This window comes from Daphnia magna, unplaced genomic scaffold (genome assembly GCF_020631705.1).
Source record: "Daphnia magna isolate NIES unplaced genomic scaffold, ASM2063170v1.1 Dm_contigs131, whole genome shotgun sequence".
Classification (NCBI taxonomy): Eukaryota; Metazoa; Arthropoda; class Branchiopoda; order Diplostraca; family Daphniidae; genus Daphnia; species Daphnia magna.
The window spans coordinates 151363-179003 of record NW_025533134.1 but is presented as its reverse complement, the minus strand read 5'-3'; the positions used below and the strand labels follow the sequence as shown (position 1 = coordinate 179003).

Genomic DNA, 27641 nt, shown 5'->3' with positions numbered 1-27641 from the left:
GATGCTCCCGTATCTGTGGTACATCCTGTGTGGTGTAATGACTTCTACTACAAGTAAATCCGTCTTCTTGTTCATTTGTGTTATCCTTTTCTTGTTTTCGGAATTCCTTTATTGTTTTTTTATTTTTGTTATATTTTTTTTTTATTTATTATTATTGTTTTTTTGTTTTTTGTTTTATTTTTTATATATAGTGAATATCCTGGCTACGCCCGACTTCGCGATATTCTTCCATTGCTGCACGCACGATTCTTGTGGTTGGCAGAATCCGGGGATGATATTTATCATCCTTCGGTTTCGGTTTCTAACATATATCCGGAGCTGACGTATTCCGATATCCAGATACGACTTGAGCACCGTCAAGTCCGTTTGGCTGTTTTGAATCGTTTGACTGATTCTGCTGAAGAAGATTGATTTGCTTTCCGTCGGTGTACTCTATTTTGCACTATGGTTTTGTTTTTTTTTGTTTCTGTTTTTGTTTTTGTTTTTGTTTTTGTTTTGTTTTTTTTTGTTTTTGTTTTTTTTTTTTTTTGTTTTTGTTTTTTTTTGTTTTTATTTTGGGTTTTTTTTTTTAACTACTTATTGGAAATAAAATCCTTTACTACATCTAAGATTTTTTGTTTTTGTTTTTTTTTTATTAATCTTTATTTGTTAATTGTGCTTTTTAAATGGTCTTCTGGAGTACATCTGCATAGATCCTCCCACACCATTCCGTAGCCAACGACATAGCTGCATGTCGTGTGACTTCCCGTACATTCCTTGTTTTGCTCGTTTTCCCATTTTAATTCTTCGATAGGATACAATTTTCCTTTCTTTGGTGGACTCGGTGTGTTTATCGACGTAAGGGTTTCTTTTGGTGTTTCTGTCGCTGACGTCATTAAAGGTGCAAATTCCCTAATGAACGGTTTTTCATTTGCTCCTCCAGCGCTGTAGATGGGTTCTGGTATCATGGAATCCATTTCTTGAATATCACTTTCACTCACTTTACGTGATTGTTTGCGTCGTCTGAAGCTTTCCTTAATCCTTGGAATAGGATTACAGGCAATAAAAATTCTTAGACAGATGAGAAATAGGATGAATCCTATCGCGGAGAGAGCCATGATTTTTTAGGTGTCAAACCAGGAAAACATGTTTCCGATTTGATTGTCCTGTTCTTCTGTTACTAGGATGTTAGGTAACTCTTTGCTTTCTCCTTCATTAATTCGTCCCACCAGGTCATTTAGGATGTTCAGCTGTTCCATTTCCATTGTTCCATGAGCTGGGTGGTTCCTTAATCCATAGTCGAAACTGTTTAAGTGCAGTTCTTCGAATTCTGCAATTAAATCCAGATTTGAGGTGTGTATGGTCGCCTCTTGTTTAATCCAGTCTCCTGCTGTTGCATTATGTTGCCACGTATGAGGATATCCGTTGATGTTTATCAATTGTGATTTCCAAAAGCATTCCGAATACGGGTGAATAGACCATCCGTCGAGTCCTATCGTACAGTTGTTTTTTCCGTAAACGAAAAATGGCTGGAACCCACACTTGGTCTCTTTTGCTGATAGTGATATCCTTTTTGGGTAGCATTGTTGCAATGTCATGGCCTGACGAAAACCATATATCCTTGAACACATTGGAAGTCCGAGTGCGGCGGCTGCAAGCAATCCATTTGTTTTGGCTAAGATTATGGCTTGCGTTCGTTTTATCTTTGATAACTGGCAGTACACATCCCGAATTTCTTTTGCCAATTTATTGTCGTGTTCAGTTTCAATACTGATGTTGTATTGCTCGTGCATTTTTCCAAGCTCGTATTTTATCAAGTCACTTAGCTCCTCAGTGGTTTTTGGTAGACCGTTACTTGTATTAGCGTCATTTAGCGGTCGATAGTCATCTACTACAAGTTCGTGTGCTGTATTTTCTTTTTGTTGTCTTGGAGCCTTAAATTGATCATTTGATTTTTTGTCTTGAAATTCTGACTTATCTCGGGTTGTATTGTGTTGTCTCTCAATTTTGTTTATATCTTTTTCTTCGTTATCCTTTGATTTTGTTATTCCAGTGGTTGTTGTTTCACTTGGCTGTTCTCTTATTTGACTTGGTGTAAGATATTTTAGGCTTATAGTTGGCTCGGTGGACGAAATAATTTCAGCTTGGTTAGATTTTGGTTTTATTGTGTGTGTCGTTGTGGATTCTGTGTTAATTTTTTCTGTAGTTGTAGATGACTGTGACGTGATAGTCGTTTTGAGTGACGTACTAGTTAATGTTGTTGATGCGGTTGTTGATGTTTTTGTTGGTAATTTCTCTGCTTCTGTTGATTTTGTAGTAGATTTTGATGTTGTAGTTGATTTGGGTGTAGATGCTGGTATTTGTGTGATAGTGGTTGTTTTTAGTGTGGTAGTACTTGGCTTTTGAATGATGGTGGTCGGTTTTTTTGTGGTAGTGGTCTGTTTTTGTGTGGTTGTTGTCGGTTTTTTTGTGGTTGTGGTCGGCTTTTTTGTGGTAGTAGTTGAATTTGTTGTTGTTGTTTTGAATGTTGTTGTCGGTTTTGTTGTGGTTGTGGTCGGCCTAATCGTTGTTGTTGTTGTTTCTGTCTTCGCACTTGTTGTTACTGTGGGTGCAATGGAGGGTATGACTGATTTATCTGTTGTAGCAGTCATGGATGTTGCTGACTTTGTCGTTATGATTGAATTTTTCGTTATTCCTTCCGTTGCGTTTGTTTTATAGTTAATCTCCTTTGGATCACGATGGTTTAATGGTGGCAAGATTGGTAGATTTTTTCCAAATAAGGCGTGTTGCGTATGTAGAGATATTATTGCTGCTGCCGACAATGTTCTAGGTTGATGTGGATTCCGGTACTCGAAGCTAAAATGTTGTTTCTGGCTTGTTCCATGACAGTGTCCCAACGATAATTTGTCGACCCGTCTTGTTAGGCATTTCCGGTCCGAAGCGCCTGAACGAAGTCCTGTTCTATCACTGGCCATTAATTGTCTTGTGTGATCGAATGTTCCCAAGATGGAACTTTTATCTGAGCATTCGTGCAGGATGAGCATCGTTGTGTTCGCTTTAATGCAGTTGTTTGTGTTAAATGGTCTTATCGTGAAGTCGGAGGAATATTCGAAGGCTTGGCCCTTGCTGGAGGCTTCGCTACAGTTAGCCACGGTTGTTTGTGATTGCACCAAGGGGTCATTACTCGTTAATAATTTTTGTAGGCTTGTTTGACATTTGATCCAATTAGGATCGCATGCTTCGAGTGTTATTGCTTTGTTGACGCCATTGTGTGTTAAACATTTTTCATCGGGTGACTTACCATGTTTCATTAGTCCCCATCCTATCATGTCCCATATGATATTTCCTCTCCCATGGTTCCGTTTCAATAATCCTCCGAAAATTGGCGAACTGACGGTTGTTGTTACTGATGTCCTCTGTTCCAACTGGATTTCTTCGAATTCGTCAATGGATGCATCTGGGAAATTGTCCAAAACATGCGGGTTTGTTGTTAGGATTTCGATAACCCATTGTTGACTTTCACTAATTGTTCCCTGTCTACTGCACATTTTTAGTGTTGCCAATCTAACTCGTCTTTCTTCTTCATCATGTAAGGTGATGCATAGACCTGTTTCTAGAGAAATCCATTGGTAGTCCAGTATCCATCTTGATGTGTTTTCGGTACAATTTTCTGCCATAATTTGGTTGTTTTTATTTGCCACGATGCAGATGTTAGTGTTTATAAGCCTTATGCTGTGATCTACGATGTATTCGAATTTTGTTCCTGTTGGCAAAGGGTCTTGGATATCATATTGGTTGTGGACTGATACTTGCGTGTTTATTGATGAGCCATTAACCATGAGATACGCAATTGTATCTTTTTTAGTCATTATCCCATTTTCTTCTACGTTTGTTATTATAGGATGTCCCATTCGTATCGAACCCCATGCATACGATATGCTGTAAAGTCTTTTCCCCATAGCTTCTTTTTCAGTACGATTATCAAGAAATTCAATTTCGTTATTAGTCGACCGTTTTACTTTGCTCGCTACTGGGTCTGCGTATTCATTGCAAGACCATGTATCTAGATTTACTTGGTTCTCACAGGATGGTAATGAAATTTTAAAATTTTTATATAACTTTGTGGTCGTCTCTCCTGGAAAAACAAGAAATGTCAAAGGCATCCCTACTACTTTAAATCCAGGTTGGGTAAATTCTTTATTATTTATATCTGGTTTGTTAGAGAAAGTTATTTCTATCTGTTTGTTATTATCTAGAAGACGGCTAGTGTTTACATTAATCCTTGAGTTTGTTAATTCTATATACCCTTCACCTTTAAAAATAATTTGTGAATTTGATGAATTCGTTGATCTATCTCCCCATACTATGGTGTTATGATTTTGTGTATACTCCCCTTCTTGCTGAGTGGTGTTTAATAATCCAAATGGAATTTCCACTAAGCTTTTTGGTGTCTCTTGTTTTAATGTTATCTCTTCCGCTAAGCAATTTAATGCATGGTATTCTTTGATAGCATACACTACCACTTCCCCCCCTGTAGGAGTTGATGTAAAACTCAACGTTGTTGTTCCTGCCTGCATAAGATTACCCCCACATTTTTTATTATTTACCATTTCCCAGCATTCAATTGCTGAGAGTAATTTTGTTTCCTGTGAATAAACTGTGTCAAAAGACCCTATCCAGAAAGATCCGGTTATTTTCTTTGTCTTAATCCATTGTTTGCAAGTCCATCCTTTCCAAGTTTTTACTGGATTTTGCTTAGTCATTAGCGTATAATTTGTTAGGTATCGTGGTTTATGGTAGGTGCTGGGGTTTTTCCAATAGTATGGTGAGTTATTATCTAGAATTCCTCGTGTTTTAACATAATTGCAATCGCATACAGACGAGAAGATTGTGTGGGTTGTTTGCAATGTAGTTAGAATTCAAAAGAGTAGTAATTTTTTCTCCATCTGTTAAAAAAATTAATTGCTTTTTAGAAATTGGATGCCTGATTTCTCGATCTTAAATTATATTGTGAGGTTGTCCTAAAGTCAGAATTAGTCTGGTCTATTGAATTGGGGAATAGCATTCTTGGATCTAAAACTGATATTATGGGTTGTTCCAGTCCAAGTTGCTTTTTAGGCCTCCCTGGTCTTCGTCTAATGGCTGTCGTTTCTGCTTTCTCTCCGACTACCTCTTGTTTTTGTTTGGCCGGAACATCTCGTGCCATATAAGGTTTAAGTCGGTTGCAGTGAACAATCGATTTTTGTTTTTCATTTGTAATGTTTTGGATTTCGTACGTAATTTCTGAGAAACCGCGTATGATTTTAAATGGACCATTCCATCTATTTATAAATTTTCCGGCTTGGGGTGGTGCTTTTAATAGTACCAGATCACCTGGATTGTACTTGACACTCTTTGTCCCGTCATCATAATACTTTTTCTGCTTCGTTTGAGCTTTGAACAAATGTTGGTTCGCTAATTCTTGTGCCTTTTTCCACTGGCGAGAATATTCTTCATGTTGATTTCCTTCCATTTCGTAATGACGGTTGATCTTAATTTGTCGTTTGGTAGAATGGGTTCTCTTCCGTAGAAAAGGTAAAATGGGCTATCTTTAAGAGTTGCTTGTTTATACGTGTTATATGCGAATGTGACGAATGGCAGATACCTGTCCCATTCCTCGGGTTCGTCTACCACATAACAAGCAAGCATATCACATAGCGTTCTGTTAAACCTTTCTACTAATCCATCAGTTTGTGGATGATATGTAGTTGTACGCATCTGTTTTATCTTAAATAATTTACATATTTCTTGAACAATATTTGATAAAAAATTTGTTCCTTGATCTGTCAACACGATTTCTGGGGCTCCATATTTTGTTATTAACTTATTTACTAGAATATTGGCTATTGTTTGTGTGGTTTCATTTTTCATTGGAAATGTAAAGACAAATCTACTGGCATAGTCTGACAATACTAAAATATATTTATATCCCTTAACACTTTCTTGAATTGGTCCAATACATCCTGTTTATATATAGAAGTTAAAACTCATGGTATCACAGTGTATTCACATTGAATACAAGTATATTTGATTCTGTTTACATGTAGAAGTATAAACTCATAATATAACAGTGTATTCACATTGAATACAAGTATATTTGATCCTGTTTACATATAGAAGTAAAAAGTCATGGTATAACAGTGTATTCACATTGAATACAAGTATACTTGATTCTGTTTACATGTAGAAGTATAAACTCATAATATAACAGTGTATTCACATTGAATACAAGTATATTTGATCCTGTTTACATATAGAAGTAAAAACTCATGGTATAACAGTGTATTCACATTGAATACAAGTATATTTCATTCTGTTTACATGTAGAAGTATAAACTCATGGTATAACAGTGTATTCACATTGAATACAAGTATATTTGATGCAGTATACATATTGTAAGTTATTAATATTTTAACTTACTTTTTCATTGTCGTTTCTAGTAAAGTATATTTCAGTAGCACAAAAAATTGGGGAACAACTCTTTAGGGACTGAATTGTGAAAAGTGACTCTCTCTATTTTCTTTAGAACAAATAGTTTGTATACGGGGTTCGTGAAGGTCGAACTACAAGAAAATTAAGTTTGAAACGTTTAAAGGGTAAATCAGTCTGTAAGACGTCTAAGGAAAAAAATACATAGAAAAGAGGGGCGTATAAAAAATTAATGTTACGTAAGAATAAAGGGTGGGGAAAAATAAGGAAAATAATAAAGAATAAATGGTTTTTGTTCTTTACATAGCTAACCGGTTCCAAAAGATTGCGTCTCGCAATCAATCAAGGTCAAATTTGGAACGGAATAGAAAGTGAGCCAAAACAAAACAAAGAAAACAACATTAACTAATTCAACAGAACAGCTGCTTCTCGATGTGCTTGTCTTAGTGCGTCCCGGTGGAATTTATTCCGTGGAGGCTCTTCTTGTAGAAAAGGGGCTGATGGGGCAAAAAATTCCGGGGTGGGTTGTTGAATAGAGGCGGGTAAGTTTACAATAGTAATGGGTGGGGATGGATTTGAGGGGTTTAATAACGCGGGGTGGCCTACTTCTACATCATTATCAGATGTTTTGGTGAAGCAAGTGAAAGGGTTACAAGTACTTAGAAAAGAACAACAAGGTATGTATCTTGCAATAAGGGAACCTACTCCACAAAAATGAAAGAAAATGAATCCGATAAATCCCATCCCTAGAAGACTACAAATGCTACTTGACCAACTAAGAATCTTAGACGACAGGGAAACATTCTTTTCTTTTTGGAGTGAGGAAAGAAGAGTGCTCATGTGAAAAGGATTTACAAGTTCGATGCTATGTTCTTCTTTAGCAGCAGCAATTATCTCGGCGATTGCAGCTGCAGTGCTCATCGGGTGGGGGTGAGCGCGGGGTGTAAACTTAGTGCGAGTAGCTTATCAATTTCATACGGCAAAGTGTTGATCAAACTATGTCATTGGATTATTACACCTTGAACGATTGGATGCCAAGAACTGTTTTTGTAGAAATGTGCTCGGCCGTTAATGTTGACGAAATTTTTGAGCCAGTAACAGGGGGTGTAAGGCATCAGTTCCCATCCTTCAGTGTCTAAAGTGTAGTCGCCGAGTTTGGGTTGAGGACCACAGCTTGTGATTTCAGTGGTGATCGTTGAATTTTTCGGGGAGCATTGATAGACGCTGATCGATTCACCAGTGGCTATCAATTTGCTACATGTGGGTAAATTAAGGTAACTGGCACCAAGCCATCCACTGTGTTGTGCGGTGGCGATAGCAGTTTTGTGTGCCAGCACACGATTTTCACATTGTAGAGCTCGAATTTCTCGAGCCACTCTATTTATTCCATCGGTAGTTCGGTCTCGTGCGTATTGAGAATGTGCCGCTCCGCTGATTTCAGCCCGGATAATGTCAGCAATTTTTTCGATGTCCTCTTTCAGTGGTTTACTCGGATGAGCATTGGTATCAGTTAAAGAATGTAAACGTAAAATATCTTTGTCCATTCCGATTACTTGTTTGTAACTTTTTTTTTGATGAATTACAATATTTCTTGTTAGTTGTATTGTAAACAAATTCAAGTTGTTGTTCGACGTCACGAATTCTTTCTATTTCACTGTTGTTAGTCAGGTAACGTTGAGCGATACCTGTTTCCACAAGCCTTAGTTTGCACTGTTGAACTTCTCTTAACGATTCTTTCCAGACAATGGTCACTAGGTTGTGAGAAACGGATCCGTTGATCCCTCCCGGTATATCGCCAATGGGTGAGCTTATCGTACAGTTAGCGCACTCAGTTTCTAAAGTAACTTCTTCTAATAGACAGTTGATCAGCTGATCAGCTGTGACTTGAAGCCAGCTACCCTGCACATTTGGAATACGTTCGAACGACCACTTATTGTTTCCTAAGTAGTCCATGCTTTTGCCATGGCACAATCGGGAATCACGCATTTTTTCACATTCATGTGCATTGACTTCTATTGGCACTCTTGATTGACTTGGAGTTTGCCAACCCCAGAAGTCAGTATAGATGTGTTTCTTTTCCAGCCACATGGTACACGAATGTCCAACAAAACGGGTGATTTGGGGAAGAGTAGAATAAACATCATAATATACTGGAATAGCGGGAAGGGGGCTTATTTGATAATCACAGTCATCGCTAGTGAATTTTAGGAACCCTTTTGGCTGAGAAGCCGTACAATTACAAATAGTGAGGCATGGAGAGCATGGAGGCGACAGAAAAACGGTAAGATGAGAAGAGGTAGAAGACATAATCTATGAGAAAAGTAATTTCAAAATCAATTTCAGGGATCCATTTTATGAATTATTAAGATTACTAATACAAAGTTTTTAGAATTTAAACACGGTTAAAAGATAGTTAAAGTGATTCGAATGTAATTTACAAAAAAAAATTACAGCAATACAATTTGAGAATTTGACAACTGGTTTTAAAAGATTCCGAGGACGTAACCCGAGGCGACGCTCTGGTTGTATGGGTAAGGTAGACGTCTCAGGAATCGGGTTGGAAGGAAAGGAAATTGTTGGTGAACTTATCATTAAATTTGGAGTAGGAGGAATTGTGAGTGGGGGTCTCATCAAATTTTGAGTAGGAGTTTCTTTTTCACATGGAATTTGTTCTAACTCAGATTGAAGGTTTGTTTCTAGAGGTAGAGGAAAAGTTTCGAGTTCATCTGCGATTTCTTGTACGAATTTTTCGGCTTGTTTCTCAATTCTTACATCTAAAAATTCGACACCTAGTTCGTTTTTCCAGATCATTGACTCAAATAGGGGTTTTATTCTATTCACATGTAAAAGCTGAGTTTGTTTTCCTACGTCTTGTTGTATTTCCACAGTACAGTGCCGGTCCAGTTATAGAACCGGCCTGTGCGCGGTTCTATAACTGAATGGTTCTATAACCAAGCACCCGATCTTAGTGCCACCTATCGTCGGTTCTTTCATCCCTCAAACTTTGACGGTCTTAGAATGTAAGGGCACATAGCAGAGTATTAATGCTGTTCGCTATGGATCTAGAGTCCCGTGTTCGAACCGCTGCTATGACAAACTTAAAAAGGTTTTTAATATATGTGTAATATAGTCTATGGCTATGAATGGTGAGATTCTAGTGTATCTTCATTGGTGGGGGACCATCCACAGAGGAAGTGGTTTGATGAACTAGAAGAACTGTTGTCATACCAGAAGGAAAAAGAAATTAGAGTTGGTAGAAGGACTGGAATGGAACAAGGTTCTAGAAGATAAGAATGAATAAAGGAAGCTATTGTATTCTATTGTATTTGGTATGAATAACTTTACCGCCTATTATTATTGTATTTAGTATGAATAACTTTAACGCCTATTATTATTAGTTAGGTCATTGAACCGATGTACAACATTGCCTAAAAAGATAAAACCCATTACAGTAATATTTTTTTGCATGTTTTAAAAGGCAAAACCCATTCATTCCCGCCATAGAAAATCAATATAGTTCATAATACGGCCAACGGTGGCGCTGAAACACGGCAAAGAAAAATCGATTCGATAACCGAGCCGGTTCCATAGCTAGGCGGTTCTATAACTGGACCAGCACTGTACTATTGTTGCTTACTTTCAAAATTCGAAAAGGGCCTATAAAACGTGGAATAAGTTTTTTACTAATTCCCGCCAAGGGCGTTCGCATATCCAGTAAAACTTTATCTCCTACGTTAAATTTTTGCTCTTTTACGCGTTTATCGTATTGAGCTTTTTGTTGTTCACGAGCTTGGGAAAGATTGATTTTGACAAGTTGAAAGGCTTCGTGTAAGCGTTTCATAATTTGAATTTTATAGTCTGAGGGAGTAACTATTACTGGGGGAAGAGGACGGAGGAATTGATCAATCGGCATGACTGGATCACGACCGTGATTTAGAAAATATGGAGTCTCAAGTGTTGACGAGTGGACAGAATTATTATAAGCGAAAACAACGGGGCCTAAAATATCCTCCCACCGCTCAAATCCATTATCTAAATATTTCCTTATCATTTCAACAACAGTTTTGTTGAATCGCTCTGTTTGCCCATTAGTCTGAGGGTGATACGCAGTCGTTTTCATGCGTTTAATGTTTAAAACTTTACAAAGCGCAGAAAATAATTCAGAAGTAAAATTACTGCCTCGATCTGTAATTATTGCTTTCGGGGGACCATGATGTAAAATAATTCGTTCTACTAAGGCTTTACTAGTACTGAGGGCGGTACAGTTGGTAAGAGGAATGACTTCTATCCATTTAGAAAAGTAATCCGTGATTACTAATATATAATTGTTTCCTTGAAGTGAATGCGGTTTGATTGGACCTAGAAAATCTAAGCCTAATACTTCAAAAGGTCTTGTAGCGATGTCTAACGGGTTGAGATAAGCTTTCGTACTGTGCACTTGACGTCCCAGCACACAAGGTTCACAAGAAGTGGAATATTCCTTAACATCCAGTAACATGGTAGGCCAATAGTATTTGTCCCTTAGACGAAAGAATGTTCGCCTAGCTGCCATATGTCCTGACAATGGGGAATCATGGTATTCTTGTAAAAGTTGCTTTCTTAGAGAAAGTGGAACAACCACTTGACACTGTTCAAAGTTTCTTCTTTTCACTGACGTAGGTTCGTAGTGTTTACATAAAAGACCATTTTCAACAAAGAAATAATCTATTTCACTGAACCAAGAAGGCATCGGGCCATCTTCTTTTTTCCAAGGTTCATTTTGTTCCAAAAACGTAACGATTGCTTTGCACAGAGAGTCTTTCTGCTGTTCTTGACACATTACGTTGTTGTCTGCAGGAATGGCAGATATTAGATTCATCGGTATTCTTGAAAGAAAATCAGCATTTTCGTGTACTCGACCTGGTCGGTACTGAACACTGAACTTCATATTAGATAACAAGATCGCCCATCTACCTAGTCACCCTGTTTCGTCTTTAAAAGTCTGCAACCACTGAAGAGGCCTGTAATCGCTTACAATAACAAAAGGTTGATCTTGTAAGTAATGTCGGTAACGTTTTATCCCAAATACTACCGCCGCGGCCTCTTTTTCTATTGTTGAATACTTGATTTCCCCTTTATTGAGATGTCTGCTTGCATAGGTTATAGGTTGGTCCTTTCCGTCTTTCATCTGAGAGAGGACGGCTCCTAAGCCATAGTTACTTGCATCCGTGTAAATCAGAAATTCCTTAGAAAAATACGGATATATCAAGATAGGTTCTGATATTAAACATTGTCGCAAGTACTCAAAAGCTGCAATTTCATCTGTTTTCCAAGTTACACTATCAGTAGGTTTTCCTTTAGTCTGTGATAACAAGGGGTGGGCGACGGTAGAGAAATTTTTTACAAATCGTCTGTAGTAACTGGCTAGTCTCAAAAAAGATTGTAATTCTTTTACTGTACCAGGTCTTTTGTAATTCAGAAGGGTTTCAATTTTAGCAGGGTCTGGTTTTATTCCTTCAGCCGTGATTACGTGTCCAAGATAGGAAACGGATTGCGCTAAAAATTCTTATTTTGACAATTTCATTTTTAGGTGCGCGTTTTCTAACAGGGAAAAAACAGTCTTCAAATTGCTAAAATGCTCTTCAATTGTTCTTGAAAAAATTATTATGTCGTCAAGATAAATGAGACAAATTTTTCCAATAACCCTTCGTAAAACTGAATTCATCAGTCTTTGAAACGTTCCCGGGGCGTTGGTTAAACCAAACGCCAAACGATTCCATTCGTATAAATTGTCATCGACTATGAAGGCTGTTTTTTCTTTGGATTCCTCATCGAGCTCAATTTGCCAATATCCGGAGGCAAGATCTAATGTGGAAAAATACCTCTGTCCCACAAGTAAATCTAAAACGTCGTCAATACGAGGTAAAGGGAAAGAATCTTTTTTTGTGATTGCATTTAATTTTCTAAAATCTACACACAAACGGGCATCCCCTGTTTTCTTACTTACTAATACTATCGGGGCTGCCCACGGGGACATTGAATAACGAATTATTTTATTTTGCATCAGTTCCTCGATTATATTTTTAGCTATCTCTTTTTGCTTTGGAGACGTGCGATATGCCCTTTGACAAATAGGACCTTGTCCTTGTGTGTCAATAACATGTTTTACTAAAGTAGTATGGCCTAACTCACTTGTTTTAAAAGCAAAACTGTTATAATTATTTATTATTAATATACGCAAATTCTCTTTGTTTTCCTGATCTAGGTCTGGAAGAGCCGACTCAACGGCTGCTGTGTTGATTGGAGTTGAAGCTACGCCAATTGAAGCCATTGTTTCAACAGGCTTTCTTGAAGGTCTGGAAATACGAAGGGTTCCTAACACTGTAAGGCTAGGTAGAAATATGGTTTTATCTGTTCCATTAACAGCCACCACACGGAGCGAACGATTTGGTGTCGTAGAGATGTAGGGTTCCAAACTAAGCCCGGAGGGAATATTACAGTATCTAACAAAATGACAAGTATTGAGAGGGTTGAAAGGGTGAGTTTCCTCTTCTCTAGTCTCTAGGAGACTAGTAGAATTTGGAGGAATTCTCAAAGATTTGCTAATCACAAAGGGATTTTCTGTTTCCTGGAAGTGATCAATTTCCGGGACTCGGTAGAGGGACTGTTGTTTTCCGTTATAGATAAACTGATGTTTCCAAAGTGCATCACGCCCTAAAACGCAATCTTCAACAATTCCATTTACGACTATGAATTTCTTGGCGTGGCGTTTCTTCTGCCACAAAAAAATTAACGGTGATTGTGCCTTCCGTGACGAGGCGCCTGTCATTTATGCTAAAAAGATCCACATCTACCTCTTTAGTGAAATTAATTTATTCCTTTCCTTCTTTAAGCTTATGAAAAATGTGCTACTAATAACGCTTCTCTCAGCTCCAGTGTCAAACAGCGCTTTTACAACAGAATTTCCTATTTTTATTCTTATCCTAGGAACTGTAGATTTTACTGCTAAACTATTTATATGATGTCAGGGCTTTTTTTTAGTTCCACCGAGGGGCCCAACGCTTACTTCGGTAGTTTTTAGTTTCCCGTTTCTTCAAACAAAGTGAGTTTTTTCCCATTTCTAGGGTTATGACACCCTCTGGAGGAGTGGGTTTCAAATTTTTTATCTGGGGACAAAAGTTTGCCCGGTGTCCAATTTCTTTACAACGAAAAGATTTATCATTAGCTTGACTCTCCCTTGCTTTACAATTGCTTATTGAGTGATATCCCCAATCGTTATGAAAATAACAAAAATATAAATCCCCTGTTTTATTGATTGGAGGGTTTAACTGTGGTGAGCACTGTGAAAAACTCACGTTTCTCCTGGTAGATAATTATCTTTGCATTTTCTTCATTTTTTCTTCTAAATGTTTTTGGTGAGTGTTTTATTCCACCTGGGTACTAAGGCGATCTAAAGCCTCCTTTACTTTAGTCAATTCTCTATTAGGTTCGACGTATTTGGCCTGAAAAGCATTTAGTCTGGATCTAACTTGGGCTTCTTCTACTGCCATGGCCGTCATTTCAGCTTTTTCTATGAGTTTCTATGAGGACGTCGAAAGACAGCCCTTCTAGAAATCTGTCCATCATGATTTGTTCTCTGGAAAAAGCTGTTTTATCTATCGTGGATTTTAAAGGATACGCTAAGTGGAAGGCCTTGCGTATACGATTCGCATAACGTTTCATATTCTCTTCGGGTTCCCGTTGCATATTATGAAATTCAACGCTTTGTTTAGATCTGGTCTCTGTAGAGTGGAAAACTTTAATTAAACCCTCTTTTACTCTGTCGTAAATTTGCGCACTAATTGGGTTTTCAAGTTTAAAGTTATCAAACTCATCAGCCGCTTCACCATACAATTTGGAGCGTAGTAAAATAATGTTTCTGGACTCCTCAAAATCGCCTAAAACCAGTCATCAAAGCGACCGGAGCGATCACGGTCTACGTAAATTCCGACGTTACTAAATAACGTCATTGCTTGGCTTTGTTGTAACATTTTATTTTTATCGATGGCGTTAGAAATAAAATTGTTTGTGTTTCCTATACTGTTTACTTTTGACGGACACATTACTAAGGGATTCATTTTAGGAATTGAGCTGGTAACGGAGTACTTTGGAGTTGCTCCGTTGTTACTTTGCTTATTGTACATGGGGGATTTCTTGGGATTTTTACACTTTGTCCACTTAACGCAAGTGGTTGTGTATGTAAAGGGGTTGAGGTAAGATATGAAGGCTGAGAGTTTGTTCTAAAAACAGGCTGTCTATTATGCTTCGTTTTCTGAGAGGAATTAATGCAACGTTTAGTATTCGTTAGAACGTGTTGCACAATACAATCAGCTGCTTTAGAAGCATCCTCATAATCCATTCCGGATTCCATCAAGCGGCTCAATTCTTTTACGTATATTTTAATGGACATTTCTTGGTTTGTTTCTTCTGACGGTTTGTTTTGCATGATTTTGTTTGACTGGTCAACGATCGACGCTGGAGTAAAAGAGACTTTCCGACTTTGTAGTCCTTGATACGGTAAATAGTTACACGGAGTGGACCCTAACTGTGATTGAAGAATTTGAGTATTCATACTTGACTGTGAATGATTAACCGCTGGACAAGTGATTGTTGTGGTACTAGGGGTCGATTTAGGACCATCTAAAGGGATCTGATCACCTTGCGTGTGGATTTCCGCTCTTACAATTTTGATGGGTAAGCTGTTTTTAGAACTTTCCTCCTCAGTTTCGAGTGTTACTAAAGATTGGGGCACTAAGTCTGATTCTGACCTACTTTGTTGTTCTCCCGAGTGCACTGATTCATACTCTGAATCAGTACTTTCGTAGTATGTTTTTAGACCACAGTGCTTAAAGAGTTCAATTGGTGTCAAAATTGTGGGTTCGGTTAAGAGTAATGCTCTTAAGGCTGTTCCTACTTCTTTGTTTGTTAACTCTATTTTTTTTTTCACTTCGAAGTAAATACTGCAATTCAAAAATTAGACAGGAAATTCTCGTTATTCTCGTATTTCCGTATTGCTGATAAAACCATGCCCGATCTTGGTTCTCTTCATTTATTAGTTCTAGGTTTTGGAAATCTATAGACATATCTTCTGTGTTTTCTACCCTATCTGTTGTTTTTTCAAGGTCCGTAATTGCCCGAGCCTGTTCTAGAAGTTTATTATATGATAGCAATTCTCTTGTCTCCTCGCCTATCAGGGGTTCGACTACGTTTTCGTCTTGTGACGATACTTGCAAATTAAGTACTTCGTTCCACTGATCATCATTTCTCAATTCTTTAATTTCATTGGAATCAAGAGGATCAATATCGGATTGATGTGGGCTATCACTATCTAGTTCGAAACCTAGATTTTCGTTATTTCTCAAAATTGACGTCGACCCGCCTCCTGATCGTAAGGGAGTGAACCTTTCACGTACTGATCGAACAAATCTTTGTATTAGTGGCCCTTTTCTTACCGATCTTCTTTCTAAAGTGGTTTCTAAACCGCTATCCTCATTTGCCCTCATCTTTTATAACGAACTAATTCCTAACAAAGCATGTTCTTTTATAACTATGAAAAGTTATCAAAAGATTCAACCAAATAGGAAGCCAAAAAACGAAGAGAAGGTAATAAGTAACACTTATTACCATAAAAATTTAAAACAAACAATAAAAAAAAACAAAAAAAACACACGCTATTCAGCTTACCACGAAAGCCGAGTTCGACTCCGCTGCCACCAAATGTAAGTTATTAATATTTTAACTTACTTTTTCATTGTCGTTTCTAGTAAAGTATATTTCAGTAGCACAAAAAATTGGGGAACAACTCTTTAGGAACTGAATTGTGAAAAGTGACTCTCTCTATTTTCTATAGAACAACTAGTTTTTATACGGGGTTCGTGAAGGTCGAACTACAAGAAAATTAAGTTTGAAACGTTTAAAGGGTAAATCAGTCTGTAAGACGTCTAAGGAAGAAATTACATAGAAAAGAGGGGCGTATAAAAAATTAATGTTACGTAAGAATAAAGGGTAGGGAAAAATAAGGAAAATAATAAAGAATAAATTGTTTTCGTTCTTTACAACATAGAAGTAAAAACTCATGGTATAACAGTGTATTCACATTGAATACAAGTATATTCGATGCAGTATACATAAAGAAGTAAAAACTCATGGTATAACAGTGTATTCACATTGAATACAAGTATATTTGATGCAGTATACATATAGAAGTAAAAACTCATGGTATAACAGTGTATTCACATTGAATACATGTATATTTGATGCAGTATACATATAGAAGTAAAAACTCATGGTATAGCAGTGTATTCAAATTGAATACAAGTATATTTTATCCTGTTTACATATAGAAGTAGAAACTAATGGTATAACAGTGTATTCACATTGAATACAAGTATATTTGATGCAGTATACATATAGAAGTAAAAACTCATGGTATAACAGTGTATTCACATTGAATACAAGTATATTTGATGCAGTATACATATAGAAGTAAAAACTCATGGTATAACAGTGTATTCACATATATACAAGTATATTTGATGCAGTATACATATAGAAGTAAAAACTCATGGTATAACAGTGTATTCACATTGAATACAAGTATATTTGATGCTGTTTACATATAGAAGTAAAAACTCATTGTATAACAGTGTATTCACATTAAATACAAGTATATTTGATCTTGTTTACGTATAGAAGTAGAAACTCATGTATAACAGTGTATTCACATTGAATACAAGTATATTTGATGCTGTTTACATAAAGAAGTAAAAACTTATGGTATATCAGTGTATTCACATTGAATACAAGTATATTTGATGCAGTATACATTTAGAAGTAAAAACTCATGATATAACAGTGTATTCACATTGAATAGAAGTATATTTGATGCAGTATACATATAGAAGTAAAAACTCATGGTATAACATTGTATTCACATTGAATACAAGTATATTTGATGCTGTTTACATAAAGAAGTAGAAATTCATGGTATAACAGTGTATTTACCTTGAATACAAGTATATTTGATCCTGTTTACATATAGAAGGTGAAACTCATGTTATAACAGTGTATTCACATTGAATACGAGTATATTTGATGCTGTTTACATATCGAAGTAAAAACTCATGTTATAACAGTGTATTCACATTGAATACAAGTATATTTTATCCTGTTTACATATAGAAGTAGAAACTCATGATATAACAGTGTATTCACATTGAATACAAGTATATTTGATGCAGTATACATAAAGAAGTAAAAACTCATGGTATAACAGTGTATTCACATTGAATACAAGTATATTCGATGCAGTATACATATAGAAGTAAAAACTCATGGTATAATAGTGTATTCACATTGAATAATAGTACATTTCATGCTGTTCATATATAGAAGTAAAAACTCATGAAATAACAGTGTATTCACATTGAATACAAGTATATTTGATGCTGTTTACATATAGAAGAAGAAACTCATGGTATAACAGTGTATTTACATTGAATACAAGTATATTTGATCCTGTTTACATATAGAAAGTGAAACTCATGGTATAACAGTGTATTCACATTGAATACGAGTATATTTGATGCTGATTACATATAGAAGTAAAAACATATGGTATAACAGTGTATTCACATTGAATACAAGTATATTTGATGCAGAATAAATATAGAAGTAAAAACTCATGGTATAACAATGTATTACATTGAATACAAGTATATTTGATCCTGTTTACATATAGAAGTAAAAACTCATGAAATAACAGTGTATTCACATTGAATACAAGTATATTTGATGCTGTTTACATATAGAAGTAGAAACTCATGGTATAACAGTGTATTCACATTGAATACAAGTATATTTGATCCTGTTTACATATAGAAGTAAAAACTCATGGTATAACAGTGTATTCACATTGAATACAAGTATATTTGATGCTGTTTACATATAGAAGTAAAAATTCATGCTATAACAGTGTATTCACATTGAATACAAGTATATTTGATGCTGTTTACATATAGAAGTAAAACCTCATGGTATAACAGTGTATTCACATTGAACACAAGTATATTTGATGCTGTTTACATATAGAAGTAATAACTCATGGTATAACAGTGTATTCACATTGAATACAAGTATATTTGATGCTGTTTACATATAGAAGTAGAAACTCATGGTATAACAGTGTATTCACATTGAATACAAGTATATTTGATGCTGTTTACATATAGAAGTAAAAACTCATGGTATGACAGTGTATTCACATTGAATACAAGTATATTTGATGCTGTTTACATTTAGAAGTAAAAACTCATATTATAACAGTGTATTCACATTAAATACAAGTATATTTGATGCTGTTTACATATCGAAAAAAACTCATGGTATAACAGTGTATTCACATTGAATACAAGTATATTTGATGCAGTATACATATAGAAGTAAAAATTCATGGTATAACAATGTATTCACATTGAATACAAGTATATTTGATGCAGTATACATATAGAAGTAAAAACTCATGGTATAACAGTGTATTCACATTGAATACAAGTATATTAGATGCAGTATACTTATAGAAGTAAAAACTCATGGTATAACAGTGTATTCACATTGAATACAAGAATATTTGATGCTGTATACATATAGATGTAAAAATTCATGGTATAACAGTGTATTCACATTAAATACAAGTATATTTGATGCTGTTTTCATATAGAAGTAAAAACTCATGATATAACAGTGTATTCACGTGGAATACAAGTATATTTGATGCCGTTTACATAAAGAAGTAAAAACTCATGGTATAACAGTGTATTCACATTGAATACAAGTATATTTGATGCAGTATACATATAGAAGTAAAAACTCATGGTATAACAGTGTATTCACATTGAATACAAGTATATTTGATGCTGTTTTTATATAGAAAAAAAAACTCATGGTATAACAGGGTATTCACATTGAATACAAGTATATTTGATGCTTTTTACATATAGAAGTAAAAACTCATGGTATAACAGTGTATTCACATTGAATATAAGTATTTTTGATGCAGTATAAATATAGAAGTAAAAACTCATGGTATAACAGTGTATTCACATTTAATACAATTATATTTGATGCTGTTTACATATGGAAAAAAAACTCATGGTATAACAGTGTATTCACATTGAATACAAGTATATTTTATGCAGTATACATATCGAAGTAAAAACTCATGGTATAACAGTGTATTCACATTAAATACAAGTATATTTGATGCAGTATACATATAGAAATAAAAACTCATGGTATAACAGTGTATTCACATTGAATACAAGTATATTTGATGCATTATACATATAGAAGTAAAAACTCATGGTATAACAGTGTATTCACATTAAATACAAGTATATTTGATGCAGTATACATATAGAAGTAAAAACTCATGGTATAACAATGTATTCACGTTGAATACAAGTATATTTGATTCAGTATACATATGTAAGTAAAAACTCATCGTATAACAGTGTATTCATATTGAATACAAGTATATTTGATGCTGTTTACATATCGAAGTAAAAACTCATGGTATAACAGTGTATTCACATTGAATACAAGTATATTTGACGCTGTTTACATATCGAAGTAAAAACTCATGGTATAACAGTGTATTCACATTGAATACAAGTATATTTGATGCAGTATACATATAGAAGTAAAAACTCAAGGTATAACAGTGTATTCCCATTGAATACAAGTATATTTGATGCTGTCTACATATAGAAGTAAAAACTCATGGTATAACAGTGTATTCACATTGAATACAAGTATATTTGATGCTGTTTACAAATCGAAAAAAACTCATGGTATAACAGTGTATTCAAATTGAATACAAGTATATTTGATGCAGTATACATATAGAAGTAAAAACTCATGGTATAGCAGTGTATTCACATTGAATACAAGTATATTTGATGCAGTATACATATAGAAGTAATAACTCATGGTATAACAGTGTATTCACATTGAATACAAGTATATTTGATGCAGTATACATATACAAGTAAAAACTCATGGTATAACAGTGTATTCACATTGAATACAAGTATATTTGATGCAGTATACATATAGAAGTAAAAACTCATGGTATAACAGTGTATTCACATTGAATACAAGTATATTTGATGCTGTTTTCATATAGAAGTAAAAACTCATGGTATAACAGTGTATTCACATTCAATACAAGTATATTTGATGCTGTTTACATATAGAAGTAAAAACTCATGGTATAACAGTGTATTCACATTGAATACAACTATATTTGATGCAGTATACATATAGAAGTAAAAACTCATGGTATAACAGTGTATTCACATTGAATACAAGTGTATTTGATGCTGTTTACATATAGAAGTAAAAACTCATGGTATAACAGTGTATTCACATTGAATACAAGTATATTTGATGCTGTTTTCATATAGGAAAAAAAAATCATGGTATAACAGTGTATTCACATTGAATACTAGTATATTTGATGCTGTTTACATATAGAAGTAAAACTCATGGTATAACAGTGTATTCACATTGAATACAAGTATATTTGATGCAGTATACATATAGAAGTAAAAACTCATGGTATAACAGTGAATTCACATTGAATACAAGTATATTTGATGCTGTTTACCTATAGAAGTAAAAACTCATGGTATAACAGTGTATTCACATTGAATACAAGTATATTTGATGCTGTTTTCATATAGAAAAAAAAACTCATGATATAACAGTGTATTCACATTGCATACAAGTATATTTGATGCTGTTTACAAGTAGAATTAAAAAATCTTGGTATAACAGTGTATTCACATTGAATTTAAGTATATTTGATGCAGTATACATATAGAAGTAAAAACTCAAGATATAACAGTGTATTCACATTGAATACAAGTATATTTGATGCTGTTTACATATAGAAGTAAAAACTCATGGTATAACAGTTTATTCACATTGAATACAAGTATATTTGATGCAGTATACATATAGAAGTAAAAACTCATGGTATAACCGTGTATTCACATTGAATACAAGTATATTTGATGCTGTTTACATATACAGTACCCACACAAAGTTTGGAAACACGACGAGTGTTTCCGCGCTTTTAACACGGCGGCTTACGGGCCGAAGTGTCTGCCTTTTTTACGCGATAACTCACGTTTGAGTTATCGCAAAGCAAATAAAAAAAAATCCTTTTGTTAAGGAAAGAATTTCCTTTCACCGTGATTTTTTTGAAAGTTTTGTGAATAGAAGTTTAGCCCCAAAGTTATAGGTATAAAGTTTGGAAACATCGGCGCGCTCGCCATATGTTTCCATGCTAAAGTGTATGTTACTGAAAAAATTATTAAAAAATCCAATATATGAATTTTTACTTAAAACTTTAACAAACGGTAGACGACATAGTCGTCTACATTTTGACAAAGTTTCAATTTTTTTTTATGAAAGGCTGATGTTTGCCGATTTTTTAAATAAACAATGCCGATCAATCTCTCGTGGCGAAGGGATGAAATCCTAGCCCGGGGGAAGAATGGAAGGGAAAAGCAAAGGGGGAAGAAAGGGGGAACAGAAGTTCCGACGACGGAAGCTAGTGGCGCTGGCGATTCATTTCTGTGGCTTTTTTTTGGGGGGGGAAGGGTGACCAAATCAAATTTAAATATTTTTCAGCCCAAAACTGATTTCGAAAATTTGTTAAGATCTATTTTGTAATAGTTATTAAAAGAAATGCCACTTCAGTTTTCAGTCTCGGAGACTTCAGACATCTTTCAATTGTGCATTTGGGTAGCAAACGTTTTTTTTTCAGTTCATAAATGGGAAACAGAAAAGAATTAAGTTTTGAAGATAGGGCTAAAATAATTGTATTGAGAGCAAATATGGCCATGTCAATGCGTGCAATAAGTGACAGTGTTGGTTGTAGTGTTAGTTGCGTAAAAAAGACTTTAGACCGCTATCGTGAAACCAGTTCATTGGAAGATCGCCCAAGATCAGGCCGGCCTAGAGGAATGACCTCAAAAGACCAGCGATACGTGTTGCTTATGGCGAAACGAAACCGTTTTAAAACACTTCCTGTTCTTCACGAGGAGTATAATTGTGGCAGAAAAATAAAAGAACAAGTCTGCGAAACTGTAGTTCGCAATTCACTTACAAAAAATGCATTAAATGGGAGAGTTGCTGCAAAAAAACCTCTGCTAAGGTCGGCGAACATAAAAAAAAGATTGGCTTTCGCTAAAGCGCACGTCGATTGGTCGGAAAAGCAATGGAGTAGAGTGCTATTTACCGATGAAAGTAAATTTGAATTCTTCGGTAATAAAAGAAGAATTTATGTTCGGAGGTTTGCATATGAACGTTTCAAAAATTACTGTTTAAAACCAACCGTGAAGCACGGTGGTGGTAGTGTGATGGTTTGGGGTGGTATTTGCGTTCGCGGGGTGACTCGACTGAAGCTAATTGTTGGAAAAATGGATTCATCAGCATATAAAACCATTCTACAATACAATGTTCTACCGGATGGCGTACGTTTGCTGGGAAAAGGTTTCATTCTTCAACAAGATAACGATCCCAAACATAAAGAAAAGAGAGTCATGCGTTATCTGACCAACAAAGAAAATGAGGGTAGATTTTTATTGTATTTTTAGTGGTATTTGAATAACTAAATATCGTTTACTGTTCTCTGTATCCCGTAGACACCATTAAAAATATGATCTGGCCACCACAAAGTCCCGATTTAAACCCAATAGAGCAAATTTGGGTATACTATTGAAACAAAAGTGAAAGACAATTTCATTTACCCAGTTCTATTTTTAGGATCATCTTGACACATCTGTACGAAGGATATGTAGACTAACTTCGAGAAACTTTTTTGAACAACTACAAAATTGCTGGCATAGCATATCACGTAAAACCCTTAAAAAATATGTTTTCTCTATGAGAGATCGATGCCTTGCCGTTATCGCAGCTAAAGGCGGCCACACACGTTTTTAAGTCTTTGTAAATTAAACAAATCAATCAATAAAGGGAATAATATTGTGTCACTGAAATTAAAGTTGCCTTTTTATTTCAAAACTTCACATTTTTCTTAACTCTCCATTGTGTTCAATAATATACTTGAGGGTGGTTGGCATTTCAAGAAGTAAACTTTCAACGTGGGATTGACATATTGATTGTAAACATCGGTTCAAGTCAATCGAAAAGTTAACTGAAAAGACAACTTCTTGCTTGTTTAGTTCAGACACTAACACTTCATGCAACAGGCAAAGTGGCATGAGATCAGGGGAATTCTTTGGTAAGCGAAGAAGAATGAATGATTTGGTTTTTTGTAAACCAATGATCTATACGAGGAGCTAAATGAACTGGAAAGTTATCCTGCAGGAAAAATCGGGGCTGAATATCACAAGCTATCTTACTGACATGTTTGTCAAGTAACTGCTCGTAAGCTGCTGAGTCAAATTTTCCTTTAATTTCTTCAATTATGCATCCACTTTTGCTTAGGCAGCCTATAACGATAAAAATTTGGTTAATGAAATTTCTCTAATAATTTAAAAAAGTACATTTACTCCATGTCTTTAAGGTAATTGAGTTGACTTGTGTTCGTCCCCCAAAGTGAACACTCCACTTAGGTGTACCATTTTCATTGTAACTGTGTATCAGGAAACAAATAATGAGTGAATTAGACAAGAAACTAATAAAACGCGTCCTACCAAGAAACTAATAAAAATTACACCATAGAGAAGATTTAACATACCATAAATTCAATTCGTCACAAGCAATGGCTTCGAGCCAAACCTCGCTCCTAACGTTTAGGTTTTCTTTGGCGAAGAGCACGCGATCACTTTTGTCACTCGATTTTAGAATTACTGGAAACATGTAGCTTTGATTCTACAATCAGTAGTGATTTTCAATTTGAAAAAGAATTTTTTAAAAAAGAAGAGAGATCGTCACAAGCAAGAACCAAATTTAGAGAATGAAGCTTGAGAATCGTCTGCAATAACGTTCGCGAAATATTTCTCGCCAGCGCCACTAGCTTCCGTCGTCGGAACTTCTGTTCCCCCTTTCTTCCCCCTTTGCTTTTCCCTTCCATTCTTCCCCCGGGCTAGGATTTCATCCCCTCGCCACGAAAGATTGATCGGCATTGTTTATTTAAAAAATCGGCAAACATCAGCCTTTCATAAAAAAAAATTGAAACTTTGCCAAAATGTAGACGACTATGTCGTCTACCGTTTGTTAAAGTTTCAAGTAAAAATTCATATATTGGAATTTTTAATAATTTTTTCAGTAACATACACTTTAGCATGGAAACATATGGCGAGCGCGCCGATGTTTCCAAACTTTATACCTATAACTTTGGGGCTTAACTTCTATTTACAAAACTTTCAAAAAAATCAAGGTGAAAGGAAATTCTTTCCTCAACAAGAGTATTTTTTTGGATTTGCTTTGCGATAACTCAAACGTGAGTTATCGCGTAAAAAAGGCAGACACTTCGGCCCGTAAGCCGCCGTGTTAAAAGCGCGGAAACACTCGTCGTGTTTCCAAACTTTGTGTGGGTACTGTAGAAGTAAAAACTCATGGTATAAAGTGTATTCACATTGAATACAAGTATATTTGATGCAGAATACATATAGAAGTAAAAACTCATGGTATAACAGTGTATTCACATTGAATACAAGTATATTTGATCCTGTTTACATATAGAAGTAGAAACTCATGGTATAACAGTGTATTCACATTGAATACAAGTATATTTGATGCTGTTTACATTTAGAAGTGAAAACTCATGGTATAACAGTGTATTCACATTAAATACAAGTATATTTGATGCTGTTTACATATCGAAAAAAAACTGATGGTATAACAGTGTATTCACATTAAATACAAGTATATTTGATGCAGTATACATATAGAAGTAAAAACTCATGGTATAACAGTGTATTCACATTGAATACAAGTATATTTGATGCTGTTTACATATCGAAGTAAAAACTCATGGTATAACAGTGTATTCACATTGAATACAAGTATATTTGATGCTGTTTACAAATCGAAAAAAAAACTCATGGTATAACAGTGTATTCACATTGAATACAAGTATATTTGATGCTGTTTTCATATAGAAGTAAAAACTCATGGTATAACAGTGTATTCACATTGAATACAAGTATATTTGATGCTTTTTACATATAGAAGTAGAATTTCATGGTATAACAGTGTATTCACATTGAATACAACTATATTTGATAAAGTATACATATAGAAGTAAAAACTCATGGCATAACAGTGTATTCACATTGGATACAAGTATATTTGATGCTGTTTACATATCGAAGTAAAAACTCATGGTATAACAGTGTATTCACATTGAATAAAAGTATATTTGATGCAGTATACATATAGAAGTAAAAACTCATGGTATAACAGTGTATTCACATTGAATACAAGTATATTTGATGCTGTTTTCATATAGAACTAAAAACTTATGGTATAACAGTGTATTCACGTGAAATACAAGTATATTTGATGCTGTTGACATATAGAAGTAAAAACTCATGATATAACAGTGTATTCACATTGAATGCAAGTATATGAGATGCAAACTACATATAGAAGTAAAAACTCATGGTATAACAGTGTATTCACATTGAATACAAGTATATTTGATGCTGTTTACATATCGAAATAAAAACTCATTGTATAACAGTGTATTCACATTTAATACAAGTATATTTGATGCTGTTTACATATCGAAAAAAAAACTCATGGTATAACAGTGTATTCACATTGAATACAAGTATATTTGATGCAGTATGCATATAGAATTAAAACTCATTGTATAACAGTGTATTCAAGTTGAATACAAGTATTTTTGATGCTGTTTACATATAGACGTAAAAACTCATGGTATAACAGTGTATTCACATTGAATGCAAGTATATTTGATGCAGAATACATATTGAAGTAAAAACTCATGATATAACAGTGTATTCACATTGAATACAAGTATGTTTGATCCTGTTTACATATAGAAGTAGAAACTCCTGGTATAACAGTGTATTCACATTGAATACAAGTATTTTTGATGCTGTTTACATATAGACGTAAAAACTCATGGTATAACAGTGTATTCACATTGAATGCAAGTATATTTGATGCAGAATACATATTGAAGTAAAAACTCATGGTATAACAGTGTATTCACATTGAATACAAGTATATTTGATCCTGTTTACATATAGAAGGAAAAACTCATGGTATAACAGTGTATTCACATTGAATACAAGTATATTTGATGCAGTATACATATAGAAGTAAAAGCTCATGGTATAACAGTGTATTCACATTGAATACAAGTATATTTGATGCAGTATACATATAGAAGTAAAAACTCATGGTATAACAGTGTATTCACATTGAATACAAGTATATTTGATGCTGTTTACATATCGAAGTAAAAACTCATTGTATAACAGTGTAGTCACATTTAATACAAGTATATTTGATGCTGTTTACATATCGAAAAAAAAACTCATGGTATAACAGTGTATTCACATTGAATACAAGTATATTTGATGCAGTATGCATATAGAATTAAATCTCATTGTATAACAGTGTATTCACATTGAATACAAGTATTTTTGATGCTGTTTACATATAGACGTAAAAACTCATGGTATAACAGTGTATTCACATTGAATACAAGTATATTTGATGCCGTTTACATATCGAAAAAAAACTGATGCTATAACAGTGTATTCACATTGAATACAAGTATAGTTGATGCTGTTTACATATAGAAGTAAAAACTCATGATATAACAGTGTATTCACATTGAATGCAAGTATATGAGATGCAGACTACTATAGAAGTAAAAACTCATGGTATTACAGTGTATTCACATTAAATACAAGTATAGTTGATGCTGTTTACATATAGAAGTAAAAACTCATGATATAACAGTGTATTCACATTGAAAGCAAGTATATGAGATGCAGACTACATATAGAAGTAAAAACTCATGGTAAAACAGTGTATTCACATTGAATACAAGTATATTTGATGCTGTTTACATATCGAAGTAAAACCTCATTGTATAACAGTGTATTCACATTTAATACAAGTATATTTGATGCTGTTTACATATCGAAAAAAAAAC

General features: G+C 34.6%; 1 long non-coding RNA gene and 1 pseudogene across 1 annotated transcript; both read right to left on the bottom strand.

The window, feature by feature from the left end:
• Positions 1–7989: 7989 nt before the first annotated feature.
• On the bottom strand, positions 7990–9259 carry LOC123467001 (annotated as a pseudogene).
• Positions 9260–23530: 14271 nt separating this feature from the next.
• LOC123467000 lies at positions 23531–24347 on the bottom strand. Its single transcript, XR_006641589.1, has 3 exons — positions 24240–24347; positions 24052–24134; positions 23531–23991 (listed from the first exon to the last, which is right to left on the bottom strand). It is a non-coding gene; the product is annotated as an uncharacterized LOC123467000 (long non-coding RNA).
• Positions 24348–27641: the final 3294 nt, after the last annotated feature.